This window comes from Sus scrofa, chromosome 14 (assembly GCF_054392235.1).
Source record: "Sus scrofa isolate SSC_HxYL_T2T_F1_AM1 chromosome 14, Sscrofa_HxYL_maternal_Yorkshire_Landrace_v2.0, whole genome shotgun sequence".
Taxonomy (NCBI): Eukaryota; Metazoa; Chordata; class Mammalia; order Artiodactyla; family Suidae; genus Sus; species Sus scrofa.
In genome coordinates this window covers 58,488,775-58,514,509 of record NC_139396.1, presented here as the reverse complement: position 1 = coordinate 58,514,509, position 25,735 = coordinate 58,488,775, and the positions used below count along the sequence as shown (strand labels likewise).

General features: G+C 43.6%; 1 long non-coding RNA gene across 6 annotated transcripts in view; it reads left to right on the top strand.

The window, feature by feature from the left end:
* The window catches only part of LOC110256790 (uncharacterized), a 396,755-nt gene that overhangs the window by 179,520 nt on the left and 191,500 nt on the right, over positions 1 to 25,735 (top strand). For 3 of the 6 annotated variants that reach the window (XR_014826187.1, XR_014826188.1, XR_014826186.1), the window contains exon 3: positions 18,537 to 18,636. The exons of the other annotated variants lie outside the window; for them this stretch is intronic. This is a non-coding gene — a long non-coding RNA (uncharacterized LOC110256790). The remainder of the gene's footprint in view (positions 1 to 18,536; positions 18,637 to 25,735) is intronic. 6 annotated transcript variants of the gene reach the window in all.

Sequence of the window (25,735 nt, the reverse complement as noted above, 5' to 3'; positions counted from 1 at the left end):
AGAGAGAAAATAATAATGCCAACTAATGATGATAATGATGATGGTAATGATTATAATAACAACCGTTGTCAGCATCATCTTAGGTAACATTCACTGAGTGCCTCTACTCTTCATTTAACTTACCTGACTGCTCCTCCAACAGCCCTGTATGAGACAGGTATACTCTTTCCATTCTACAGATGAGGAAACCAAGGTTTGCAGAGATAAAGTCACTTTCTCAAGATTTTACACCTTATATCAGGGATGAGATGTGGCTGCAAGACATGACATATTCCAGGCCCCTTCCTCCCTCTAGACTTTGATGGTTCATTCTGTATAGTGAAGGCTTTTGTCCAGGTTGATGGTGGTTAGGGATTTTATTTTTTTTTAAATCATCATCTCTATCTTCAAATGAAGCTGACATATAAACAAGAGGTAAGTGGGATAGCTGCGTTGATGCAGAGTGAAGGGGAGGGATTCAAAACCATGCTCACGGAGCCAATATTTGTCTCCCTGGGACACTTCCCTGGAACTTCCAGGATTCTATGGAAGTTATTAACAAACCAGAGAGACAAGAGCTTCACTCAAGTGGTTTCCTAGCTTTGTGGTTAGATGTTTCTGAGAATCTCATCCCTGGAAACCTTAGAGCTCTATGACTTAAGGAGTAGAACTTGGTGACGCTACCTAAGTGAGCAAAGTCCTTGATTGCAGACTTTTTCCATCATTCATTCCTGTTGCATGTCAGGTCCCCCGTCCTCATACCTAGCCTGCCATTGTATAGAAAGGATAGGAGACAAGAGCTGTTTTTCTGCCCTCTCAGATCTTTGGGGCAAGGGGATTGGGAAGGTGAAGACAAGTTCATGGGCAATTATAACGCTGAGTGACAGTGTGTTAAGAGGAATGAGTACAGAGCATTGAGAGAAGGGGCTGTGCGTTCAGACTCAGGGGTTAAGAAGGCTTCTTGGCAGGAAAAAAGAGGCAATGAAAAGAGCAAAGTTTGGGGACATGGAGCATGAAAGGTGTTTCGGGTGGAGGGTGACATTTTTTGTTCCATCCTACATAAGAGAAAGGCCCTGAGGCTGGGCTTTAGGATGTGGCTGGAAAAGCAGACAGGAGAGAGGGTGTCGGCAATCACAACCATCTCTTTTCTCACTTCCTTCAGTGCTCCCCTCTGTCTTGGGCACAGTGAGAAGTACAGAGGTTGGTGGCTAATGTTTGGCAATTCTTTGGCCTGCTATTGAGTACCTTGCAAGAACCCGTGAATAATGACCAATTCCCAAGATGCTCAGCTCTTGCCCTCTTAATAAAAACAAGAAATAGGAAACGACTACCCACACTCATGGCAACCTGGACATTTTCAGATGGAGAATATGAGATGGGAACTATGAAAATATGTTATGTTTCACTGCCACAAAAGACATACACACACACATTTTTTTTTTTTTTTCTGTGTGAGTGGATGGAGAGCTGGCCCAAACTCCTCAAATCTGTTCCCACCCATGTCTTTCAGTGTCGAAGGCTTTTTCCTTGCCTCCGCGACTCACCCGTTCACAAGTATTTCTCTCTCTCTGATGACACAACATTATTGAAAAATAGGTCTTGAAGCTCAGGGCAGGAAACCAGAAAGTTGAAGGGTCTAACACTAGCTGCTCAAAGTGTGCCTTGTAAAAATTCAGCCCTGTAGTTTGAGTCCAGAGCCTGCCTCCAAGCCTGGGAGGGCCTGCCTGAGCACCACAGAGGCTTGGACATGCGTGTGGACAGTAAGAACCTGTGCTTGTGTATCAGAGGGAGCTGGCTTGCCCCAGACCCTATTCTGTCTGCAATTCGTTTGCCATATCAACTTTCTTTGGGTTAATATTTGCTTAGGATTGTCTTCTTTTCTAATTTTTAATTTTCAGCATTTCTATTTATATAAGCTTTGGGAAGAGCACAGAGATGATCTTAAAAAAAAAAAAAAATCCATTCCCAGGGTCTCTGTCTTTTAACTGAAGAGTTTAATCCCATTATAATGAATGTAATTACACATTCACTTGGACTTTGTCTTCTGAGATTTCTACTTATATTTTCATATTTTTTGACTGCTTCTTTCTCCTTTTTGTCATGTGTATTAGATTGGCAGGATTTTCCTCTTCATTAACCTTTTTTTCCCCCTCTCCTTATTTAGAAGTTATATTTTTTAAATGTGTATGTTAAGTTCTTACTATGCATGTGATTGGTTAATCGCTATCATCATTATAATAATTCATCTAGCCTCATCCTGAACAAAATGAAACCCTCAAAAGAACTCTTAACCTCCAACCCTTAAAGAGTAAGGATTGATATTGCAGAGAAAGAGTCTGACACTGATATTATTTTTGTCCCAGCCCTATTAGAGTCCCAACCCTACCCCTCCCTTTCTCTGCTACTTTGTAGGTAACATCACTTCCCTGATTCTCAGGTTCTTTCGAAAATCTTCTCTGGAGCATTGCTGGATGACCTGAAACAAGCTAAGGGAAGTGAAAATGTTCCAAATATCCCAGAAAATGAGGAAGTCAGAGTTATTGCAGTGACCTTGAAGGACTTTTGGGTCCTTTCATTCTCCTGTCCTGTTCCTTCTTTTTTTTTTTTGGCTGCTTTTGGACGTGATCTTTGTCATCAATGTCCATCTGGACCTTACTCTGTGTCAAAGTGATGGAATCTGATGGACTCATTGAAACTTAACTCCCCAGGTGCATCGAGCTGCTGTCTTTTCTCTCTGCTTCCACTTTTTTGTTTTCTCTGCCTCTTTAGCCCTTCTGGTTCTCTGTCTCAAACCTTGTCCCAGGTATGTCTCCCCTACTGCCTGATTCCTTCCTCCTCTTCCCTTCTTTCTAGCATCAGGATTTCCACTGTGTGCCATTTTTCTGTGTCTCCATGTTTGTTTTTCTCAGTCTCTATGTCTCTCCCTTCTCTCCATCTCTCTCCCTCCACGTTCGGGTCTCTTCTCCATCATCTCTGAGCCCCGCCCGTGCTCTGTCCACATCTCTGACTCCCTTCCTCCTCCTTTTGGCCTCTCTCTTCCATCTGCCTCTTTGAACCTGAGACAGACTCTGTCCCGCCTCTTCCTCTGTTGGCCTCCCTCCACTTTCCTTCTGCTTCTCTCTGTTTTTACCACTTTCCCTGCACCATCATCCTCCCTCTGGCCTCTTCCTTGCTCAGGCCTCTGCTCCCTACCTGGCCCTAGACCTCTGTTCCTCTGCTCCACTCTCTGCATCTTGCCCATGTCCCCGCTTCCACCTCAGTCTCTCTCTCCCCCGTCTCACTGAACACTCTTTGCACGCCGGGCCCAGCCCCAGCCGGGGGTCTCTGGGCTCCAGGAAGCCAGCCAGAGACTGTGCAGCCTGCGCCATAACTCAGGAACTCTGCCAGCAATCATTTCATTAAGCAGGAATGGCGTTCCCATTACCAGATAGCGGGCCTGCTTCTTCCCCACCAGGGCCCCCTCCCTGCCACAAGCCCCCTCGCAACTTCCTGCTCGCAGCAGCCGCACAAGGCCTCATTCTAATCCTCTGACTTGTCTGTTTAGTGTCTTTGGAGAGGGGAAAGGAGCAGAAAAGTAGCTTGTCTTTTATTTTTATTTGCCCTCTTTTTTTTTTTTTTTTTTCTCTCCTTCCTCCAGATATTCCCCTGGGGCGCCGGCCTAGAACAGAGCAACAAATATTTACTAATTCCATTAACAGAAGGGTTTTTTTTTTTTTTTTTTTCAAGAGAACATCCGAGGCCCCAAGTTCATGGCGAGCCTCCTCCCTTGCGTGGCCCCCTCTCCCCCCTCCTCTCTACACGCCCAGGACTTATATATAGTTCACTCAGTGCCATTTCCCCAATTTTTTCTGAAGTTCAAGACAAGTTGAAGGGTCAAAAAGGCAAAGGGTGTTTTAGAAGTTTAGCAGACAGCCTTTGGTACAAGCGAAAGAAAGAAAAGAGGGGCAGGAGTGAGGAAGAGGGAACAAGGAGGCAGGAATCTGGCTCACATTAAGCCAGAAAGTTCCAACCATTGATTCGCTCTGGAATTATAATTTTTTTTAAAATCACAAAACACGGTTTATTCATGAGTTTTTCTATTTTTTTATTTTTTAAACAGCAACCAAAAGTTGCACTTTGGTGGTTTGGTACCAAGGTGGAGTCCCATCTTCCCTTTTGCTTTAATCTTTCAGGCAGGACTGGGAGAAAGGGAATGGGAAATGGAGGCAAAGGATTCTCAAGACAGGGAGTCCTGAGAACTTGGGGTCCAGTGTCTTCACCCATTCCTCTTAGGGGAGCACATGTCCATGCGTAGGGAGAGGAGATCTCTTGAAGGAAAAAGAGCCTGTTCTGCAAAGGCACCCCTCAGCCCCTGGTAGAGGAGGAAGAAGACACTCATCAGGCCCCACTGGCAGATGTCATATAGAGAATGGGTTTGGTGATTGCGTTAGCTTCCCAGGGCTGCTGCAACCATTCACCGTCAACTGGGAGGTGAACAACAGATATGTATTCTCACAGAGTTCTGGAGGCCAGAAGTCTGAAATCAGGGTGTCAGCAGGGTACCCCTTCCACAGGCTCTAGGGGACAAGCCTTCCTGGCCTCTTCCAGCTTCTGATGGCGCTGGTGTCACTTGGCTTGTGACTGCCTCACTCCAATCTCTGCTTCCATCTCCACATGGTCCCTGTATATCAAATCTCCCCTTTTCTCTTATAAGAACCCTTGTCATTGGATTTAGGTGGACCTCAAATCCCAGATGATCTTATCCTGAGGTTCTTGTATCTGCCAAGATCCTATCCCCGCCCATGTCCAAGTAAGGTCACAGTCACAGGTAGGGGGATTAGAATGTGAACAGAGGCTTTTTCAGCAGCAGGGTGTTGGGGGGGGTGTCATTGAACCCATTACAGTGATCATAGAGTTTTCCAAACCATGTCATGGGGGAAGTCAGCCTAAAATGACACAGCTAGAGAAACACTATGCTGTGTTTTCCTTTTCCTTTCCTTTCAGTTCTGACTGGCGCGAGGAGAGAGGCCCAGCTGGGGCTACAGGGCCTTTAACACCTTTTTGCCACTTGCCAATCCTCCTTTTTTTTTTTTTTTTCTTTTTTGACCACACTGTAAAAATATACTATATTTATTTCTATAAAAAGAAAAAATTGCATGTGTCAATACGTTCTTTTCTCCCAACCTCTGGTTCTTATAATCTTAACTCAAGGAAGACTTTCATGAGACAATGGAAAAGTCAAGTTCTTTTTTTCTCTTTTTTTGGCTGCACCCAAGGCATGTGGACATTCCTGGGGCCAGGGTTCTAACCCATGCCACAGTGGTGACCCAAGCCACTACTGTGGCAACACCAGATCCTTAACCCACTGCGCCACAAGCGAACTGCTAATCCTCCGTGTTCAAGAGCAGAGAGCAGCCCTCAGGCTCAGAACGTACAGGAGGCGATTCTATCTATGATTTAATCATATGTCTGATTCATGTGACCTTCTATTTATGAAAACAGATACTGGTCTTTCATTTATGGTCATGGTGTATAGCTTCCTTTTGGATTGAATTAAAATGTAAGCCAACAGCAGGTGGTTGAGAAAAATGCTAAGTAAATAAATAATACCAGTGGCACACAGACATGGTGAATGCTGTGAGGTTGCTGCCTAGACAAAGGAGGACTGGGAATCCCTGGTGTGGTCTGCTGGTTTCCTCCTGTTCCCTGGAGCCCAGCACCTGTGAAATTTACCGGGAAGAAAGTGGTTAAAAAAGTTTCTAGTGGGAGTTCTCATCATGGTGTAGCGGAAACGAATCCAACTAGGAACCATGAGGTTATGGTTTCCATCCCTGGCCTCGCTCAGTTGGTTAAGGATCCGGTGTTGCCGTGAGCTGTGGTGTAGGTTGCAGACGCAGCTCAAATCCTGCATTGCTTTAGCTGTGGCATAGGCCAGTAGCGACAGCTCCGATTAGACCCCCACCCTGGGAGCCTGGGAACCTCCGTATGCAGTGGGTGCAGCCCTGAAAAGACAAAGGACAGAAAAAAATTTTCTAGTGTGCTTGCGTTTGCTGTTGCTCCTTGAACCTGAGACTCTAATAGTTGTATGCACTGGGTTTCCCCATGAGATCTTGTTTGGGGGGGAGAAGAAAGTCTTGATAAAAAGAAAGCTTAAAGAATCAACCTCTTCTGCTATTCCACTTCTATTTTACAGATGAAGAAATTAAGACTTAGAAAGGAACAACAACAAGACAAAAGGGATTGTCCAGGGTTACGTAGACATCCGGATAACCCCTAGGTTGATCTCCTGCTCTTTGTAGGGCAGCTGTAATGTATGAATTCTGCAGTTCATGAGTTACTGCTGTAAGTTCCCACAGCAGCCCTGGGAAGTGGTAGGGATTTGATGAGGAGGAAACTGAGGCTTGAAGAGTTTAGGCACTTGTGCAAAATGACAGAACTGATAGGAGAGGACTTGAGATTCCCACCCATCTCCATCTGGTGTTTTGACTGTAGCAGCCCACTCTTCCCTCCATTGTCAAATGTCTGCCTGCCCCCCCCCACACACACACACACACGCACCCCCCCCACTCCCCCACCCCCACACCTCATGTTTACTTGGATGAGGACATTTTGAACCTCAGCCATTTCTGCAGCCTCTATATTCACACACCTCATCCAATTGACATTTCTCTGCGGGGTCCACTTGGAAATCCTTGCAGGTGACAACATGTTTCTGGCTTCCTCTGGAGGGAATGAGTGCAAAGGAGACATTTCTCCCTGGGGAAAGAAGAGGCTGTGTGCAGAGACAGATGTTGTGCCTAAGGATGTCAGGTTATTTCTCTCTGTTCTGGAAGTGCCTAGACATTGGAAGACAATGAAATGAAGCTAATCATTTGACTTTAAAAAAAAATGTTGGACAGCATCGAAGGATTCTGCCACTAAGACCAGAGGAGTGACCTGCCCCAGACTCATTTGCTCTTAGATGTCTTCATTGATCGCACTGTTACACGGATGGGATCTATGAACTGCTTACCCCATAGGAACCAAATGCCCACATGCCACATTTCCCAAATTCTTGGAGTTGACATACTCTCTGAAGTTTTATTCTGAGCTTCTTTTAAGATTTCTTCATCCACTAATCATAGTGGGACCATCTCTGGATATTTTCCCCCAGGTGATTCCCTCAACTCAGATGGAGAAACTGAGATCCAGGACCCCAAAGTGGAAGGACTCGAAAGTCCCAGGGCTGATGAGGGCCACAATTGTGGTTTGGAGGCTTTTCTTAGACTGATCCTTTCCATTGTCTCTCCTACCCCCTGAAAACCCTAGGCACTTTTGAACAGTCTTAGGCAATCCTGGGAGAAGAGCTTCCTGGGAACCCAGGGGGTAGAGGCTTAGGCCTCCTGTAACATACTCCTAGGTTTGAATCACACCTCTACCACTTATGGGTCAGGAAGCCTTGGGTAAGTTATTGAACTTCTCTGTGCCTCAGTTTCTCATCAGTAAAATGGGAAGAATATTAGCATCTATCTCATAGAGTGAGAGAGAGGATTAAAACAGAATCCAGTCAAGTTTTGAAATAATGCCTGGCACACAGTACACATTCAATGAATTAATTAACATTAATTCATATTAATTACTTTTAAAATTCATATTAATTAATATTAATGTCAATATTATCATCAGTATCAGATATTGAGGGAAAAGCTCTTGGTGTGGGACAGATACCATAAACACGTGCCACCCCCAGCCCCACTCTGAGCCAGAAGACATCCTCCCCCAGGCATGAATTGCTTTTGGTGTTGGGGTGGGGAGAATGAGAGGTGCTTGGGGTGTGCAGTGCCCGATCCTCTGACTTTTAGGCAGAACAAGTAACAGGGAGAGAAATGAAGGGTTTTGTTGTTGTTGTTGTTGTTGTTGTTTTTCTGAAGTTCCCAGAGCTACTTAGAGGCACAGTCAGGTCTCTGGAAACTTTAGTCTTTCCATTCTTCCAGAGCTGGGGGTGCATCTACTTCCATGTAATTCTGAAAAGCAGACACTGGCTCCCACGTTGCTGAAGGGGTTAACTGTGAACCCTGCAGCTGACTGCAGAGAGCTTCCTACACTCTGATTTTCATTTGCAAAACAAACAAACAAGTCAGTCTCTAATAACTCCCAGGCCTCCTTCCTTGTGGCTAAGATGTGGATTTTGCAAGAAGGAGGCCTTCCAAAGATGCCTAATTGTTATGGTGTTGTTGAATAACTTAAGACTGTTCCAAGTGGCTGGCAAAAGCTTCACGTGCTCATTTACTCATTCATTCATTCACTGATGCCTTTGTTCATTCATTTACCAAATGATTACTAAAGGCTTACTCCAAGACTTTAGTAGGGACCTACTCTAGAGCACAGGAAAATCTACTCAGTACTCTGTAGTGACCTATATGGGGAAAGAATCTGAAAAGAAATGCATATATATATATATATATATATACACACATAGATATGTGTATATATATACACATATTATAACTGATTCAATATTCTGTGCACCTGAATCTAACACAGCATTGTAAGTCAATTCTAGCCCAATAAAATTGAAAAAAAATATCTTTAGCAGTGGCTAGGGACCAGGATCCTCCCAGTCCTTGAGAAGTGGACAGTATTCCTACAGCATCCCCAGAGGTGCTTTTGCAGAAAGGTCAGCATGATTATTCTCAGGAACAAAGAAATAGGAAATGGGGCCATTCGGCAACCAAATGCCAGTCCAAGAGGAATAACAGGGAATTTTTGGCACAATGGGAGTCCAGTTCTCCAGGTTGAATCTCTGATTTATTGCCTGGCTCAAAACCACATCAGCATCCTTTCTTTTTTTCTCCTTCTCCCTCTTTTTCTCTGCCTCTCCTCCTCCTCCTCTTCTTCCTTGCTCTTCTTCATTATGTCTACCATGAATTAGAAGTTTACCATGTGCCAGGTTGGTGCTAAATGCTTTGTAGTGATCTCAATCTGTTCTTGGAAAAATTAGTGTGGCATTCTGAGTCACCTCTTTCACCCAGATAAGCAATGGAGGGCAGAGAGATAAGACCATGTGGTCAAAACCCATTGATGGTTAAATGGGGGGAACAGGACTTGAATCTGAGGTGTAAGGGTCTCCAGGTCTCAAGCTCTTCCTTTCTAGTTTGTTGTGTAATTTCCTCACATTTGGCACTTCAGCGATGGGATAGAGGAAGATTAACGCCCACAATAAATTTCCACAACAGCTGATATGTGGAGGAAACTCAGATTCTAGTGCCTACTGCTACTTTAGGTTATAAGAGAAGCACCCTTCTTTAGGAACATATATGGGGTTTTAGAAGAAGGGGTGGGAGAAATACTAAGCAGGTTTTCATTGACTTTGAGTAAAAAGTGTCATCTACAAATTTGGCTGATACTGGGAATTGCCTGCCCAACATCCATTTCCTTGATTTTGCTATTAGATACACAATCAACCAGCCCACAAGTGACAGGCAACATGAGAAAGACATCTTTTTTTGTGATATTTTGGTGATAGATTAAACTATTACAAGTTGGAGGATGTTTATCACTGCAGCATGACCCAGCGTCTCCTGAGAGAAACACGCCTCCATCAGTTTGATGGAAGAGTTTGGGAATCCTTTCCACAAATATTCTCAAGAACCCCAGGGTTGTTTTCTCTTCTTTGCTCACCTCTTTCTGCTTGCAGGGAGAATGAGAAAGGAAATATGAACTCTGATAGCCCTGGTCCCTATCTTGCCATGCCCAGCTTGCCTGCCTGTCACCCCAAGGTTTTATTCTAGCTTATCTTGGTGGAGCCTGATGTGGAGGGTGGAGTTCTTTTGAGAGAGAGGGAAGGTTTGCTTTCCTTCTGTTCACTTAGCTAAAGGCATCCACTGCAGAGGTCCTGGGACAACCAGTACTACAGCTCTTTGAATTGTCACAGAAGCTAGATCAGAGGTTTCCAGATGCAGCTGCTCAGATACCCAGAGCACTTCCTTCCATTGACCTAGCATGGGGTTGAGTCTGAGACAGCTGCCATGACCATGACCCCTTTCCCATATGACAAGTTCTCCTTTGGGTCCTGTTGCAATTTCCTGCCGCCTGATCTTGCTAGAGCCCACCCCAGTCTTGCTGAACATACTACTTTTACTATCTTTGCAGCTTAGTTGGGGAGTGGGGGAGGCGGAAAGCATCTTTTTATCAAGCTGTAAGATGCATATGGAAAACTCAATAGGAACTGGCTTAAACTGTAAGGAAATGCATTGACAAGCATACCTGGAAAGCAGAAACAGGGTGAGCTGCAGAGCTGATTTCCTGCAATATCTCTGGTTTTACTTTTCTGAGTTGCTTCAGTCTTGTTTTCCACAAGACTGCACTTTTTCTTTTTTTTCAGCTACCTGTAAGGTGGTTGCCCCATGTCTGATGTCTACACCTGGTCTTACTCAGAGGAATAAGAGAGCAGGCTGCTTCTGGAAATTCTGCTAGAAGATGAAAGAACTTTCATATATGTCTCCCATCCCCCAGTAAACTTCTTGCATCTCACTGTCCAGATGGATCAAATGACCATTCCTGAAGCAATCACTCAAAGTAAAACTAAATGACTCTTGAGGTTGAGCCTCAGAGCCGGTGATGGTGTTGACATCCCTCAAAGAACATGAGCTATGTGGAGGAGGGATGGACACATGGACAAAACTTAGATCTTATTAGGAAGAAGGATGGGGCGAATGGATGCTGGGTAGGCTATCAACGGAGACTTACTTCCTCTTTTCCCAAGAGTCTTCTTTTTCCTAATATCACTTTATAGATGTGAATAGACGCTGAGAGGGCAGCTCAGTAAGCATGTCAACACCCCAAACTTAACACAAATAGTTATTTTAGGAGACATGCGGCATCTAACTCTACCAACTGGTAGCATATACCAGATCTGGACAAAGCAAAGTCATTTGATTCTTTTCTTTTCTCAACCAAAGCTTTATCTCCCCCAATAGATATTTATCGTATGTACTCAATTTCAATTTGATGAGCACCCCACTGGTGTAAGTTGAGTCTTATGGAAAGCAAATGCTAAGGAGGAGGGAGAATGCTAGAGATTTATTGGAGGATAATACCTGTGAAAGATGAAGGGGGGGGAAAGAAGCAGGATTAGGTAGGAATAGCTTCAGAGCACAAGGAAGATCAGAGAGGGTCTTAGCACACTCAGAGCAAAGACTGTCCATTAGAGGAGTTCTGTGCTGAGCAGAAATGTCCAGCCCTGTTCCATGCTTGGATGGGGGCTTCCCAGGAAGGAAATAACTTTGACTGAAAAGGTAACCTAGATCCCAAAGGTACTGCAGCTGGAGGCTGTCTGCTAACTACAACCCTTGCAGCTGAATGATACAGCTTTCTTGAAGGAAGATCTGAGCATCACATCTTGGTGGCTACTTCTACACCTACCATGTATGAGGATTGTACTAGGAGCTGAGGGGGGTAGGGAGAAAGATAATACCCAATTCCATCCTTATGTCATCTGCATGGCTTAATACTGTTGTTCCTTGACATGCTAATAAGATTGAGTCTAAAATGTCCTTTTGCAGATGAAAAGTCCTTAGCAGTAGCCATTCTTTCCCATTACAACTAATATAAAATCCACAGCCTTTTTGTCAATGGAGAAGTATGTTCAGGCAATAAACTGGAGACACATAATATGGGTCATAATTATATGCCACAGATAACTATAAAATCTGTTGTTATATTAATAGTTTATTAAAAAAAATCCTGCAGTAATTTGTTGGCAGCTGCAACACCCATGCTTACTGTTTTAACAGTTGTTTGCAGGCTCTGCAAATGTGTGAATATGGATAAAGAAATACTTGAGATTTGCTTGAGGGTACTTATTTTCAGATTTGTTATGCCCATGAATTCTGTGGGCCAGGAAATGAATAGATATACATTAGGATTGTTTGGTCACTGCTCTGTGATGACCCAGTTTCAGCTAGGAAAAATCTTTTTTTTTTTTTTTTTCATTCTTGACTGCCCTGTGGCATAGGAACTCCTGAGCCAGAGATCAGATCCAAGCCCCAGTCTCGACCTAAGCCGCAGCTGTAGCAATGCTGGATCCTTAACCCACTGTGCTAGGTCGGGGATCGAACCCAGGTCTCTGCACTCCAAAGATGCCTCTGATCCTGTTGCACCACAGCAAGAGCTCCTCGGTTGGGAAGATTCTTAAAGGCTGAGGGCTGGAAGTACCTAACATCTCCTTGACTTATATGACTGATGTCTGGGATTGGCTGGGACTTCCCATCAGAGAGTTTACACATGGCTTCTTCCTGTGGCTTGGGGTTCCTCACACCATGGCAGCATCAGAGTTGTCACACTCTTTTGATGGCCCAGAGTTCTGGTGTTCTAGCAAACAAAAAGGAAGCTGTATGGCCTTTTATGACCTAGCCTTGGAAATCAGTCAGCATCACTATTGCTATACTGTTTTCGTTGAAGAGTTCACAGATTGACCCAGATTCAAGGGAGGAGGTACAGACCCCACCTCTTAATTGGAAGAGGGTCAAAAGTTGTATGGCTATTTTAAAGAACTAGAACAACTGGTAATAATAGTTATCACTAGCTCTGCATCAAGCCTGGTGCTAAGCTATTGGGCATTTATTTTTCACAAAAACCTGAAGAATCCTAATTGCAATCTTCATTTTTTTTTTGTCTTTTGTCTTTTTAGGAATGCACCCACAGCACATGGAGATTTCCAGGTTAGGGGTCCAACCAGAGCTGTAGCTGCTAGCCTATGCCACAGCCACAGCAATGAGGGAATCCAAGCTGTGTCTGCGACCTACACCACAGCTCACAGCAATGCTGGATCCTTAACCCACTGAGCAAGGTCAGGGATTGAACCCGCCTCCTCATGGATGCTAGTCAGGTTCATTAACCACTGAGCCATGATGGGAACTCCCTAATCAATCTTCATTTTTATAGAGGGCTTAGGTGACCTTCCCAAAGTCCATGGCTAGAAAGAGACATTTCCATGATGAATTTTCAGATCTGTCACATCCTACAACCCTTCCCTTTAATCTTAATATCATGCCTGAATGTCTTCTCATTTCAAACCTCTATTCCTGGACTGGAATGGGGAGAGTTGACACTTGGGAGAAGAGGCTCAAAGATGAATGGAAGGTACGTTCTTGCTTATAGAAGTGATTTTAAAGAGAGATATTCTACTACTACATCTCAGTCATATCCAAATTCTTGAGTTGAAATATATCAAAATGGCCAAGTCAGAATGTTCCATTGCTTCCCAATAAGGGATGCTGCCTCCCTTTCCATCCCCAGCTCTAGATGGATACATGATGGTGCTTTTAAGAGGTATCTGGGACATGACAGGCCTGGGTGTAAAAAAAAGGGGTTCTTGGGAGATAATAGGAGGTTCTCATCTCACCACTCAGCCCACCTCACCACTGTCCTTATCTGGACACACCCAGACCTTTTACATGGATATGCAAGATCATACATTCCTATCCCACTCCTGGAGTCCGAGGTGACTTCTGGTAGCACAACTTACCCATTCCATTTCTCCAGGGTCAAGGGGTCTCCTGAGACCCTGGCCAAGCCTCTTCCATCCTTGTCAGACCTTTACATCCTCAGGATTCTCCTACTGTGTGCTTGGCTCACAGCAGGTGATCAGAGAGTGTTGAAAGAATTGCACTTTTCCTTCTACCATTTTCAAACTGGGTAATTGGCCTCCCTTGCATTATTTCTGTTTCCACCATTGTCCATAGTTTTCCCTGCCTTGAATTCTCTGCAGCATTTTTTTTTTCTCTTTTTAGGGTCACCCCTGCAGCATATGGAAGTTCCCCTGTCTAGGGGTTGAATTGGAGCTGTAGCCACTGGCCTACACCACAGCCACAGCAACACCAGATCCAAGCCGCATCTGTGACCTACACCACAGCTCACAGCAACGCTGGATCCTTAACCCACTGAGTGAGGCCAGGGATTGAACCTGCATCCTCATGGGAACCAGTCAGATTTGTTTCTGCTGAGCCACAGTAGGAACTCCCTCAGTAGCTTTTTACTGCCTTTTCCCTTTCCTGCTGCTGGAATGCTTCAGGACTGAATTCAGGTCTCCTTTTCCCCCAAGAGGCTTTCCTCTAGCTCACCTCCCAAGTCTAGGTTGAAAGCTCCTCCCACATAACCCCCACCCCACCCCTGGCTCTTTACTCATCTGGTGGCATGTATCATGAGGATCAGTATGTATTGCAGTGGACTCGTGTGTAGGAGGGTTCAATTACACATGCTACGATTCGCATGTGCTCAGATGAATGTAGTAAACAAAATACAGCTTTTTTCATTTTCTTTTTTTTTGTTTGTCTTTTTAGGGCTGTACCCGCAGCATATGGAGGTTCCCAGGCTAGGGGTCTAATCAGAGCTATAGCTGCTGACCTACGCCAGAGCCACAGCAACACCAGATCCAAGCTGCATCTGCAACCGACACCACAGCTCACGGTAACGCTGGATCCCTAACCCACTGAGCAAGGCCAGGGATCGAACCTGAAACCTCATGGTTCCTAGTTGGATTCGTTTCTGCTGCACCACGATGGGAACTCCTGCTTTCTTCATTTTCTAGAAGTGATTTCAGTTTGCCCTGGAGTCTCCATTTCCATTTTTGCAATGGCAAAAAAAAAAAAAAAAAAAAAAAAAAAATTAAATTTGCCAACCAAAGGTAGTGATTTCTTTAGGAAATATTCAGCCAATACAGACTTGAACTCCTGGTAAAGTCTACGTCTTCCTTCTCAAGATGGCCCTGCTTCTCTGCCTCATTTACAAGGCAGCTTCTGGGCACAGTGACAGGGTGACCAGTTTGCATTGGCAGCTCGCTCTGTTCTGCTGTAGGTGGCCAGCCTTGCCTGTCTCCTGGGTCCCACACTGCCCTGCAGTCCTCAACCCTGGTCATTTCCCACTTCTGATTTTGGGGTTTTTCTGCTTTTCTAGACTCTTAGCATTCTCCCTGGCATACATAGGACTTCCAGTTTCCTTAGATGCCACTCTCAGTCTGGGGTACCCAAAGCCATCAGCATGGTCATGCTCTGAGAAACTTTGAAGTGAACCAGGGCCACGGTCCCAGAGGTGGTTAGATTCCCCCAAACACATACGGATATTTCTGTCTCCCCTGATTCCTATAGGCAGAAGAGTGCTGCTGAGGGTTGACCAAGGACTCTTCCACTCCTGACAACTCAGCACCAAGCAAACTTTTTCTCTCTTTCTTTCTCTCTCTCTCTCTCTTTCTTTTCCTTCCTTCCTTCCTTCCCTCCCTCCCTCCCTCCCTTTCTTTCTTTCTTTCTTTCTTTCTTTCTTTCTTTCCTTCCTTCCTTCCTTCCTTCCTTCCTTCCTTCCTTCCTTCCTTCCTTCTTTCCTTCTTTCCTTCTTTCCTTCCTTCTTTCCTTCCTTTCTCTTTCTTGCTGTGCCTGCACCATGCAGAAGGGGTCAAACCCATGCTGTAGCAGTGAAAATGCCAGATCTTTTAACCACTTGGCCACCAGGGAACTCCTGCCCTATTCTTCTTTCCTCTTACTCTACTGAGTCCTTTATTCTAGGTGGTGGCCACCTTCCCATCCTCAGGGGCAATCTCTCTATAACTTTGACTTGGTAGAGGAAGGAATGTGGCAGAATTAGAGGGAGAGAAGAAAAGTACATTAATAGACAGTAATGCACGCACACACACACAGGTATTTTCCTTGTTACACTGGTCTCTCTCTTTCTCTTTAACACTATGACTCCTTAAGAACAAGATCTGAGTCTGACTTATCTCTGCAGTCCCATGTCTCGAATAGGGCTTGACACAAAGAAATGCTTAAGGGATATTTCTTGAATGGAACATTGATTTTCCAGATGCTGCCTTGGACTCTGGGGACCTCAATGACCAGCACAAGATGCTTTGTACCATACAATTGGATTTATGTCCCACTGGGGCAAAATGGAGGGCATATGATAATAAGGATAGGTACTAGATTTTGAGCATCTCATATATATATAGAGCTATAGTACCAGCCCACTTAATTAGTTTACCTGTAACTTTGTGGAACCCTAAGGGCTGGACTTGATCATTTTCCTTTTGTGGATACAGAAGCTGATGTTCAGAGAAGTTACATTTCTTATTTGAATGCACTTTGCGAGTAAGGGAAAGAGTGAGAATTTGAACTCAGCAACTCATGGCTCCAAAGCCAAGGGCTTTTCAGCAGGCCACAGTAGAAATGAGAGGTCTGCATGAGAATCTTCCTTCCAAATAGAGGAAAGAACATCTAAGAGGATCTTGGAGTTCAACCCTTACAAACCTACATCTCTAGGAGAGCCAGTCTTGGAACGGCAGGTTAGAGTTTGGGATTCATGGGTGCCAGATCTCTGTTATATGGGACACGCCATATGGAACCTAGAATTCATCACAGCCTTTGGCAGGCAGCCTGGCCTGGAAATAACCCCAGAAGGCTACATATCTTGATCGGGAAGTCCGCAGCTGTTTTTCAAAGTCATCATCAGCATTTTTCATTTCATTTTATTTTTAGGAAACCTTCGTGCCCCTCGTTTCTCAATCAGTCTTCTAAGTTCCTGGGTGTTCTGGACTATCACAGTGGTACATACCCATGTGTGGAGAGTCAGTGGGAAGTTTGCAGAAGTTAGGATACCTTACTGGGCCCAGCAAGGAATGGGGCCTCAGGAAAAAAAAAAAAAAAATCCCTAGTAAAGTTAAGCACATAAACAGCTGTGGCCTCGCCTCAAGGTTACAGTAGGGAAAGGAAAGGCAGACAAAGGCCCTCTGAGCGCTCCCCCAAATGGGCAATGCCTGTTTCCCTACAGTGAGGCATCTGGAAGGCCAGGCAGACACCCTTGGCTAGGCCAGCCAGTTAGACCAGTTTGCCATGGGGCCTGGGTGGGAGGCAAACCTCTTAGACCTTTCCGTTTTCCATTTTCCAAGTGATTCACCAGATCCCCGTCACGCTGGGGCCAGATTCTTGAAAGCGAAGCCACATTTGAATTCTCCAAAGTAAAGCCACGTTTTAGGATTTGGCTGCAAGGGGCTTGGAATCCAGCCACCCTGGGACTTGAGAGAACAGCAATTCCACTTTTGAGGTTTGAGGAATCCTAGAATTCAGAAGCTGGGCCCAGACTGGGAGAGAAACTGATTTCAATCGATTTAATCCCCCACCTCCAGCCTCCACCACCCCGACCCAGGCTGATAAGGCCATCTGGCTCTTGGCACATTCTTCTGGGTAGGAGCTGTGTTGTGAATCATTCAAGTGTCAGGCTTTTGCTTACTGGGGGCAAACTTCAAGATCGCACGAATGCCGGGGTGGAATCGTTGTCTGTTCGTGTTTCTTTTTTTTACCCCCCAGGATGGCAATTCTTCTGCGGTTGTGCCTACACAACTGGTTGAGAGAGGAAAGCGGGAGAGGAAAAAGAAGCCACATGTAAAATTCAGGGTTTTTTTATTTTCTTTTGCCTGCACAATACCCCACAGATGGTGCGGTTGACTTATTTTTAACTGGATGTTTGTGCGAATGAACCAAACTGGTCAGTTGCTTGGGTAATCTTGAGATCAGAAGTGAAGCTGATCAAAGGCACCAAAAGAAACCACTAATTTGACCATAAAAATCAAAATCACCCCACAAGAGCTAGACAAAGACATGTCAGCTTGGACTGTGCATGAACGTGGTCTGCCCTGAAGTTTGGCGTTTGACGCAGAGAACTACCAAAACGAGACGTAGTTCTGACTACCTAAATAGTTAAGCCCTGCCCATCCAGTCTGTCGTTTTAGCTTGTTGGATCCAGTTCTCAAGAGTGCTTGGAGATTCACATTTCTCTAATAATTAGTGATGTTGAGTATCTTTTCATGTGCCTATTGGCTATCTGTTGGATGACAATTTGGGATTGGTAGATGCAAACTATGACATTTAGAGTGGATGAGCAGTCAGGTCCTATTGTATAGCACAGGGAACTCTATCCAGTCTCTTGGGATGGAACATGATGGAAGAGAGCATGAGAAAAAGAATATATGTATATGACTGGGTCACTAGGCTGTACAGCAGAAATTAGCACAACACTATAAATCATCTATACTTTAATGAAAAATAAAAAATAAGATGAAAAAAATTTTTTAAATTAAAAAAGCTTGGAGAAAAGGGCATGTGTGTGTTTGGGTTGGGAAAAGGGGATTTTTGGAAGCTATTATGACTGTTGACTTTAATGATCAATCAAGTAGGGCAAGCAAGAATCCAATGACTTGTTAATCAATTGATTACACAGTTGCCAGTCCAATCAGTTGTATGACTTTTTTTTCCCTTCTCCTTTCTTTGGAGTTGGGGAATTGACTCCATCTTGTTCTTCATAGTTCTGTTGAGAAATGGGTTGAATATGGGTTAAGTATGTTATGGGATGAATTGTATTCCCACCCCTCCCCCAATAAAAGATGCACTAATATACTGCCTTCCAAGGTTATGGTATTTAGACATGGGGCCTTTGGAGGGTCATTAAGTTTAGAGGGGATCATGAAGATAGGGTCTCTGTGAAGGGATTAGGGTCCTCATGAGAAGAGGAAGAGGTTGGAGCTCTCTCTTTTTCTGTCTGTCTCTCTGCCATGGTAGGACCTAGTGAGAAGGTGGCCACAGGCAAGCCAGAAAGAAAAGCCTTATCAGAACCCAGCCAAGCTGCCACCCTGATCTTGGCCCTCCAGGCTTCAGCATGGTAAGAAATACATTTCTGTTGTTTAAGGCACTGATCTATGGTATTTGGTTATGGCAGCCCAAGTGAACTAAGACAGTCATCTCCAAGATCCCTTCCAGGACAAAGATGATATGACTATTGATCTTGCCTGTATGTGGCTAAAAGATATACTTTATTCTTGGATGGAAACCTTTATCTAAAGGGCCAAATTATTATTTTGGTCAATGATATATTACCTTTCCCTTGTCCATTTCTCGTCTTGGCCCTGTCAGCGAATTCAGTGCTGATGAGTTAATGTATATGAAAGTGCTTTGTAAATGGCAAGGCCTTGTCCAAACAAAAGGACTTATTTTTATGCTGTTGAAGCTGAGAGCATTACAGCTGGGCTAAAGGCAAAGTGCCTCTGATATCATGTGTTGGCAATGAGGTTTTGGGTGTATGATATTTATGAAAATGCGTGATGAACGTAGTACACATGTGTCTCAGTTTCAGCTTAAGTGAAAATCTAAGAGACAACAGAGCAATATGTTTATAAGCAAGCATGTGATCTTGAGAAGATAGTTCTCAGCCACATCCAGACCCTAATTCTTAATATCTGTGTGGTGTTAGATATGGCACTTTTCCTCTCTGTGACTTGCTTTCTCCTTCTGAAAAATGGCTATAATATTAATTGAGGGGAAAGTTAGATAAAGTAATGCATGTGAAGCACAGAGCTATATACCAGCCATCTATGTGCATATCTATTTTATGTGTATTTTACAGATGAAGCATGTGCAAATGCCATGTGCCTGTGTTGTCTTTGCTTCTGTCTTTTGCAAATTGCTTTGTTCCCTGTGATTTGGCTTTGTGTTCCCCAAGTAAACCATCAGAAACAAAAAAGAGAAGACGGCATCTTGGAAACACAGCATTGAACAACAGGGGCTTTGGAAGACAGTTGAGGAACTAGCCTCCCCAGCCTTCCAATGCTTATATTCTCCTATGCAACATCTTGTAATCAGGCATTTGAGACCAACACTTGGCACTTTAAAGCATTACTCATGATGGCCTGGGTTGCACATTTCAGCTGATGACCCAAAAGTGTGGCCTCACTTTGAGGGGAATTAAACCTTCCACTGCGGTGGTGGGTGGGTAGGAAGGAAGGATGTGAAGAAACAGTTGCGTTTCAGGCCACCCGAAGCTCTCTGTCCTGGGCTCTGTCCTTGGCATGCTATTGGGGAATTTGCTAGGGAAGGGAAACATTCGAGCCCATTATTTTAAAAGCAGCAGAAAATAGACTCTGGGAAAAAAAAAAAAGTTGTGCATTGGCCACAGGAACTTAATGGGCCATTTTGATCTCTGCCTCCTGCCTGGCTGAGGGTGTCAGAAGCCATGCTCTCAGCTAGCACAAAAAAAAAAAAAAAAAAAAAAAAAAGTCATAATGAAGTGTTCGAGTAATGGAGAGTTAATGGAACTGGGAGCTGGAGTTATATAACAAAAGGGCCTTAAAAGAGGGGTGGAGTATAATTTATTAACAGCAATACATGGAGCGGGGAACCTGCAACATTTATGAGAAAAGAAAATGGGACCTCTCATAAGATCCAAGGTTTCTGCTCTCCATAGGCTTGGGGGACACCCATTGGTGAGACCCAGGCACCTCGTCTTTTCTGTTAACACTCCAGCCCCTCCTCAGAAGGAAGAGTGTGGCATCTCTGCTAACTGAATTCTATGGGTTCAGGGCACCTGCTCTGATTCTCTCAATGATGGAGATGTTTCTACTTATGATAAGGATGTTGAGATCCTTATGGAACATGGATGGGTGTGAGCTATAGAAACAGAGTTCATCATGGCCTAAAACTTAAAAAAAAAGTGGAGTATGTGTCTTATTTTGGACTCGGTCCAAAATATATTGATCCTATTTTGAAGCAGTCTTGAGATGAGGAGATGAGTACAAATAGTTTACTTGGGAGATGATCACAGGAAACCATGGTTAGTATTGGAAAAATGAAGCAGGGAAGAGAAGGAAGCTGATAGAGAGTGCTCATTATCAAGCTAGTTGTAATGGGGGGAGATGGAGCTTAAGTCATTTGTTCCAAACTATGGGTGATATCATAGAATATCTTTTTGAGTTATCTCAGTTGAGGGGCAAGGGAACTGGGGAAGTTATCCATTCAGTCTCTGTGGTCAGTTGAGGGCTGCTGCTGGGGTTTAAACATTCTGGGCTTCCCAGCTTTTCCTGCATGATGCCAAGGGTACCTCAGTGGCCAGGGGCTGGGGGAGGGACCTGCAGGAAGGGAGCTGCAGCTATTTTCTATAAAGAATTGACAGCATGTAAAGGTGACTGCTGAGTACTGCCAAGGAGGGGTAAGTACTAATTGACTTCACTGATTGAAAAGGTCAAGCTTGGAGTAGCTTCAGGCATAGTTAGATCCAGGGGCTAACAAAGTGCTATCAGGACTTGGCCTCTAACATTTCATTACTTTTTTTTTCCCCTCAACATCAGCTCCCTTCTTAGGCAGATTGCCCATGTGATGATGCCACATTGCCCGCCAGTAGCTATATATTTTTATGCAATTCAGCAACTCCAGCCAGGGGGTGGTGGTGGTAATGGAATTTTTCCCCAAATCATAGCAGTCCTAGAATGTATTCATATTGGCTCAGCTTGGTTAGTTAATTGTAAAACATTGAACAAGTAATTTAATCTACCTGGGCCCCTAAGTCTTCACCTGTACAAGGATGCTCTGACACTGTCTTCAACCAGAGTCTTTTAGTTGTAAGTGACTCCCATTCAACCTCATCAAGGAATCCTCTTTATTGTCGTGGCATATCTGTGCAACCATGGTTTCAAATGTTATCCTTTGACTAATTCAGTCCTTCTTTTTATGTATATGCTTCCTGAGTAATTCTTCCATTCCTTGGCTTAGCATCCCCTTCTGAGTAGATGGCCTTCCAACTGACCTTGTGAAGTGCCTTCATCAGGAACGTTGGGATAACCACGGGCAGAAAATCAATCAAAATTGTGTTCATATGCATATACCTATACACATACACATATATAACTATGTAAATATGTGCATATGTATGTTCATAGATATGTACATTAATATGTTCATATAGCTAAAATAGGGACTAGCTGTGGTTTCTGTCTTGACTTGATTCCAGGTCTCACACAGAGTCATCTATCATTCACTTTGCCTTCCTTTGTTCCTTTGGTTTTCTCTGTCTCAGACATCCTATCTCCTCATGAACACGAGACCCTCCAGGAGCTCTAGCCCCACCCACATTCTCTCACTTTCATTCAGAGAGAACAGAGTTTGTTTTGCCCAAAGCTCAAACAAAAGTGCCAGGACTCCATCTCATCAGCTCTGATGGATCTGACTTGGATCACAAGACCATCCCCGGACCAATCACTGGTCTTGGAAGAACCTGGTGGTCTGATTGGCCAGCCTTGGATCACAGATCCTCTCTTGATTCAAAAAGTGGGCTTAGTTTGACTAGAATCACACAGACTAAAAGCAAGGCCGAGCTGTTGCTGGCAATAGGAAGGCTAATGTCACCCTCACTTCTCCTTTGAAGCATTGATTTATTTTTGCTATTATGTGCTACACACATTCGTCATGGAATCAGTGTCTAATGCACATTCATATCACTAGACCTATTGTATCAGGTCAAGTGTTCTCTGATAAATTTCCTAACATGTTACATCACGGGGTTTCCCTGTCCTCACCACGCCTGAAGACACATGTTCTTTATTCTCTTTGATATCCTTGGCATTCAGCACAGAGGCTGTCTTTTATTGGGCATGCAAGAAATCTTTGAGACAAAAAAAAAAAAAAAAAGAAGAGAGAAACACAGAAGGCAATAAAGGATTCTGAATCTGAAGTTCTAAATTCCCTTCCAAGCTAGCAGTTTGGACTTGGATGTGTCCCAGTACCCAGTAACATGCAATATGATAATGTTGCACTTTCAAATCATTGGGCTGCAAATTGAACTTAACATTCTATTTTCCAAACCATACCCATTCCTCACCTTGCTCTCTGACTTCAGGACAGCCTGCCAGAGATTTGATCTGGTGGATATAGACTTTGTGTTTCAAAGGCCCGTGAGCCCTCTGAAATCATGTACATTTTTATACATGTCACTCTGTGAATTGACTTTAGGTGCTGGGCCCATAGATTTCATTACACGGACTTAGGGTTCCAAAAGCCAAAACAGTTGTGAACTATTTACTGAGGTCCAAAAATGGAAATCATTTCAGTTTCAAGTAATCCTGCATTTGAGAAGGCAAAAGACATCTATCTTGCCTTCCTAGAAGATATCCCAAGGGATAGTCAAATTTCAGTGCATAATTTTGTTTTCCTATTGACTATTTGTTTATCACAGGGCTTAGGCACATTTATCAGAGAAAGGAAGTAATGATTATCCTTTCTACACACAGCTTCTTTTTATCTTACTCATCTCCTTTTCAAGTCTGAGTGAACATTCACAAAGATTCATTGTATCTGCTGTGCAATTTCTGGCTATTAGAGCCTTTTCTGATAAATTGTTCAACTTTGTCTTCCCCCCAAATGCCAATGTTGGAGTAAAGACTGACCCAAGTAGATATTGCCTTAGCTTCTAAATGACCTTCTTGTTATTGACTCTCTGGAGTCTGATTTTCTACTATATCCATTAGGAAAATGTTCAGCTGCAAGTAAAAGGGAACCTAATCTATGGCTTAAACACATAGTGTTCACACATAACAATAAGTGAGAGGGTAGGTGGTGGTTTTTGTTGGCTTAACTACTTGGTGATGACATTGTAGGTAAGTCTCTGTTTATCTTCCTTTGCTTTATGGGTTGATTTTAAAAAAAATATCTATCTATCTATCTATCTATCTATCTATCTATCTATCTATCATCTATCTATGTTTTTAGGGCCATATCTGTGGCATCTGGAACTTCCCAGGCTAGGGGTTGAATCAGAGCTGTAACTGCTAGCCTACACCACAGCTGCAGCAACACAAGATCCAAGCCATGTCTGTGACCTACACCACAGCCGGATCCTTAACCCACTGAATGAGGCCAGGGATTGAACCTGCGTCCTCATGAATGCTAGTCATATTTGTTTCTGCTGAGCCACAACAGGAACTCCTATGGGTTTATTTTTTTTTTAGGTTGAAGTATAGTTGCTGTAAAATATATGTTATAGGTGTACAGCATAGTGAGTCACAATTTTAAAGGTTATACTCCATTTATAGTTATTATAAAATTACAGAATATTGGCTGCATTCCCCATGTTGTACAATACATCCTTGAGCCTGTCTTACACCTAATAGTTTGTATCTCCCACTCCTTGTAGCTTATTTAATATCTAATAGTTTGTGCCATTTACTCCCTGACCCCTATATTGCCCCTCCCTCCTTCCCTCTCCCCACTGGTAACCACTAATTTGTTCTTTGTATCTGTGAGTCTGAGTCTGCTTATTTTATGTTATATTCACTAGTTTGTTGTATTTTTAAATTTCATATGTAAGTGATATCATACAGTATTTGTCTTTCACTGTCTGACATTTCATTTAGCATAATACCCTCCAAGTCCATCCATGTTATTGCAAATGGCAAAATTTCATTCTCTTTTTAATGGCTGAGTAGTATTCCATTGTGTGTGTGTGTCCCTGTGTGTACATATGTATGTACATATGTACATACATATGTACATACATACCACATCTTTTCTATTCATCTGTTTATGGACACCTAGGTTGCTTGCATAGCTTGGCTATTGTAAATAATACTGTTATGAACATTGGGTGAATGTATCTTTTCTAATTAGTATTTTTTTGGGGGGGTGGTTGTTTGATATATACACCCAGGGGTGGAATTCCTGGATCATATGGTAGTTTGGCTTTTAGTTTTTCGAGAAACTTTCATTCTGTTTTCCATAGTGGCTGCACCAATTTACATTCCCACCATATGGGTTGATTTTTTTTAAATCCAGGCTTGTTGCCTCATGTTGCAAAATGGCTGCTGAAGCACCAGACTTATGCCCCAGTTGAAAGAGAAGAGGGGTGAAAGAAGGGCTGTGTTAGCTGTGTCAATCCCTTATATTAGAAAAGCAAACATTCTCCTAGAGACCACCACCTCCTTCAGTAGCCTTATGACTGTATCTTATCAGTTTTTACTTGATCATCTTTTAGCTTCTACTAGCTACAAGGAACTTTGGGAAAATGGAGGATAAATTTTCCATGTTTGCTTTTCGTTTAATCATGGTCCACCTGGCTTGGAGTGTAGTCATATTATGTCACTTCTGAAATGTCAGATCATGTTACTCCATGTCACTTAGTGCAAGAGCTAAAGTCTTTATGGTGGCCCATAGGACCTACAAGGTCTGGTTCCTGTGTCATTTCTGACCTCATCCTTTCCTGCTCACTCCCTCTCTCTCATCATTCCAGCCACCACTGGCCTCTCAGGTCCCTATCTAGCCCCTTTGCACTGGCCATTCCCTCTACATGAAGTGTTCTTCCCCAGTACCCACGTGGTCTTCTCACTTCCATTATGTCTTTGTTTAAATGTCACCTTCTTCATCAGGTCAACTCACAAAACTCCTCCCATTCCTGATTTGCCTTACAGTGTATTCATTTCCTGTGGCTGCTGTAACCAAGTCCCATTAACCGGGTGGCTTAAAATACTAAAATTTATTGTCTCACAATTCTGGAGGCTGGAAGCCCAGAATCAAGGTATTGGCAGAGTTGTTTCCTTTTGGAGGCTATGAAGAAGAACCATTTCCATGCCTCTCTCCTAGCTTCTGGTGGCTTCTGCAATCCGCAGGGATCCTGGGCTTATAGATGCATCTCTCCAATCTCTGCCTCCATCATCACATGGACTTCTGTTTGTGTCTCTGTCCACATTCCCCTCTCCTTAAAACACACCAGTCATTGGCTTAGGGCTCACCCTTATCCAGTATAATCTCATCTTAACTTGATTACATTGGCAGAGATCCTATTTCCAAAAGGGAAATTATAAGATTTGGGTGGGCATGAATGTGGGGGGATATTCTTCAAACCAGTGCATCCAACTTTACTTTTTTGTTTCTTTGAAAACCAGTATATACCTTCTATCTTTCTATAAATCTATGAAACTAGTGCCTATTGCCTGTCTCCCTAT